We start from the raw sequence: 3,957 nt of genomic DNA, 5'->3' as shown, positions 1-3,957 counted from the left end.
TCACAAGGAAAACATTTATTATCTGAGCACTTGCTGGCAGGATTTACAACTCTTGGGGAAGAGGAGAGGGTCATCAAAGTGCAATATCTTGGTTTCCCTACAATTAGGGAAGCAGAAGCTTCCAAAATAGGATTAATTTATCAAATTGTGTTCTCTGGGTGGTTTGTGTCCTGAGTCAATTCAATTCACCCAGCATCATTCAGCTCCATCCCTGGACTGGGGACCAGGCTGATTCTCCTAAGCCGAGACAGTCCCAGCTTTTAAAAGCAGGCCGAGGGGGAAGAGTAAACTGACATTCACTGGTCACTTTCTCTGGACCTGGCCCAGGGCTTCAGTTTGTCTTTACAGCAACCCCAAGGGGGATCACAGGCGAGGGACTGGGAGCCCCAAGGGGTTGTGCAAGACCAAATGGGGTCAAGATAGGACCGGGCCAGCTCTGCCTGTGTCCATGGCTCCCACGTAGAAAAGAGGTAGGCAGGGGTAGTGGAAGCCTCGTGTTCAGTCCTAGTTGTATGTGAAAGCGCTGGGGGAAGGGAACATCTCACAGCAGATCGTCTGCTGCTTTTAGGAGTCTGAGCCATCCCACAGTTTTCACATGATTGAACAGATTGAAGGCTGGGCAGGCACGAGAAAGAGTCTTGACCTGGCAGCAAGCATGGATTGCTCCGTAGCAAAAGGCAGAGGGCAATTTGCTGCTTTCAAAGCACCAGGGAGCAGGACTCAGTTTCCCTTCTCTGCCTCCACCCGCCTCCACCCCCAGGCCTGGGCGTTTCAGAGCCAGGCTCTGTGTCTCCATCCTGCGCCTCTCCCACAGTAAGTCCGGCCCTGCCCTGGGCCGCTGTGTGTGCCAGGAGGGAGGAGAGTGTGTGCCGGGAGCGCCAGTGGACCCTCCAGCCGAACTGCGAGTCTGGCTCTGTGCCTTCAGAGTCCGAACTCAACGCTTCTCTCTCGCTGGGTTATGGGAATAACCTCCTAACAGGGCCCCCCTCCACCCCCGCTGTTTCCCATCTTGCCCCTCCAACTCTCCCTCCCCACCAGCAGCCACGGGGGCCTTGTCAAATCCCTGAACCGGCTCAGGCCTGGCGTGTGGAATCCGCCCAGGCCGCTCCCTGCAGCCTACGAGGCCCCGTGCCACCTCCTGCCAGCCTTGCCAAGAACAAATCCTGGAGACCCGTCACGTGACAGGCACTGTGCCAGGCTCTGAGCTCTCACCACCGAACAGAACCAAGTCCCTGTCTTCCCGGGGGCTTACAGCGTAGCGAGAAGATAAAAGTAGCATCAGACGAACCTGTAGGGGAGGGGGGGTGACGGGAGCAATAAAGAAAACCCCAGCACGTCAGGGGTCTGCTGTGTGACGGTGGGGTGCTATTTGAGAAGGGGTGGCAGAAGGGCTGCTAGGACAAGGGGACCGTGGGGCAGAGGCCTGAGGGAGGAGAGGGCATGTGCCTGCTGGGCTGGGGACACAGGGCCCCAAGTCCCAGGCTTTCTGCTCTTCCTCACGTCTGCTAAGCTACGATCCCTTTCCCACTCCATCCCGCCCGGGGCCTCTGCCCACCTACAGCCCACGTCTAGTCTAGCAGTGGTCACTTGACCCCCACCTGCCCACTCACCTGTCTTAGCAGAAGAGACATCCCTCTTCTATTCTGGGGCCAATCTCCCCCTCTGTGCTCTGGATCTGTCCCCAGAAAGCAAATCAGCCAGCATCTCTGCTCCACAGCTACCTAAGATGGCAGTGCGGGCAAAAGGCCAGCAGGGGAGGGGAGGCGGCGGCTCTGGGAAGTACGGGTAGAGCTGGAGGCCTCACTGGATGACCAGCCGGCCTTTTTGTAAAGCTCCACTTCCTGAGATTTACACCAAACACCCCCAGGCAAGCCCAGCCCCGCAGCCCCCCTGGGGCGCCCAATCGCTCTTCCTTAGACATCCGGGGGTGCCCTGGGCCTAGAGACCTCCCTGATGGATATCTTTCCTGTCTACCAGCCCCACTGGGTTGAGCAGGACTTTCTCCTGGTGGGTGGCAGAACCTTAGCTCAAACTGCTTAAATATGAAGATGTATTGGCTTGTGTAACAGAGTCCATGAATGGGGCTGGCCTAGGGACTAAAATAATGTCTCTTCATCAGGCCTCCATTTCCTTCTGTCTCTCTCTTTGGGACACACACACACACGCACGCACGCACGCACGCACACACGCACACCTGTGTGCTTCTCCTTGTATGGAACCTAGTTTTTCCACTCCAGGTGAGCTGCTCCACCCAGTAGGAGGAACGGGTGGGTCGTGGCTGCAGAAAGCTCCAGGTGAGAGTCATCCCGGCTCGGCCATCTTGAGGTAAAGGAGGCCTTTTCCCTCCCAGCCTTTGTATGGAGAATCCCAGCTGGGGACTGGTCAAACTGAGTCTCCTGCATTTCTTGTAGCATTACCCCAGGATGGCCAGAGAGATGAGAGGCACAGATTGCCCAGGTCTGGGTCACGTGCCCACCAGGAGCTGGTTGGCAGCTGTACTAGAATCACGTGCCTGGAGGACAGAGCAGTTCAAAGAAGGATGATCCTATTTTAAGAATACGTGGGGGTGGGGAGACTTCCCTGGTGGTGCAGTGGATAAGAATCCGCCTGCCAATGCAGGAGACACGGGTTCGAGCCCTGGTCCAGGAAGATCCCACACGCCGCGGAGCAACTAAGCCCGTGCGCCTCAACTACTGAGCCTGTGCTCTAGAGCCCGCGAGCCACAACTACTGAGCCCGCGAGCCACAACTACCGAAGCCTGCGCGCCTAGAGCCCGTGCTCTGCAACTAGAGAAGCCACCGCAATGAGAAGTCTGCGCACCTCAACGAAGAGTAGCCCCCGCTCTCCGCAACTAGAGCAAGCCCGCACGCAGCAAGAAAGACCCAATGCAGCCAAAAATAAATAAATTAAATAAATAAATGTTTAAAAAAAGAAGACGTGGGAAGGGAAGCTGGGCAAATAAAAATAGCAGCTGACCTCCTCGCCACCTCTCCTGCGGGTGGAGGTTGGCAGGACTCCTGGGTTTTCAGAGGTATTTATTCCCCCTCCTCATATTTCTAGTCTAGCTGTACTTTATCTGGCAGGTTCTTTTTCTATCTTATTGTCCGGTGAGTGTCCTGGTACCGCCATGAAAGGTGTCAGAGTATAAATACACGCAGAAGTGCCACAGCAGACATTGTTGATTGGATTTCTCACTTGGGGTCCACGTGGCCTCCCTTTAGTCTGGACTGGGAATACACATATCTCCCCACCTCTGTTTTCCTTTTTCTGAAGGTGGTTGAGTCCAGATTCCCTAAATATTAATTCAGCACCTACTAGATGCCCAGAGCTTTCACATCTAAGCCCTGCTTATAGCAGAGGGAGAAAAGCTGAGAGGTGAGTGCCGTTGTCTTAGTGTCTTGGGGCTGCTGCCACAAAGTACCACACGTGGGGGTGGATTAGAAGCACACAGATATATCCTCGTAGAGTTCAGAAGGCCAGAAGTTCAAAACCAGGGTGTCGGCAGGGCTGGTTTCTGCAGAGGGCTGCGAGGCAGAATCCGTCCTCTGCCTCTCTCCGAGCTTCTGGGAGTTTCCAGCATCCCTTGGTGTCCCTCAGCTTGTAGATGCCCGACTCCAACCTCTGCCTCCATCATCAACGGCCATCTTCTTGTGTGTTCTCACATCGTCTTCTTATAGACACCAGGCACCCTGGCTTAGGAACACATCCTACCCCATCGTGAATACATCTTAACTAATTCCATCGGCCACGACCCTATTTCCAAAAAAAGGTCACATTCTGAGGTACGGAGGGTTAGGACTTCAACATGTATTTTAGGGGGCAGCATGATTTAACTCCTAAAACCCACTGAGTGGCGAAGCCAGCCTCAAACGCAGGTCTGACTGCAGAGCACAGGCTCTTTCGGCCAGGCATTTTCAGCATGCTGCTCCGTGTAGGCGATTTCTCACCTTTTGCCAT

Source organism: Phocoena phocoena, chromosome 2, assembly GCF_963924675.1.
Source record: "Phocoena phocoena chromosome 2, mPhoPho1.1, whole genome shotgun sequence".
In the NCBI taxonomy this organism is placed as follows: domain Eukaryota; kingdom Metazoa; phylum Chordata; class Mammalia; order Artiodactyla; family Phocoenidae; genus Phocoena; species Phocoena phocoena.
The sequence above is the reverse complement of the archived record's forward strand: the minus strand, read 5'-3'. Positions refer to the sequence as shown.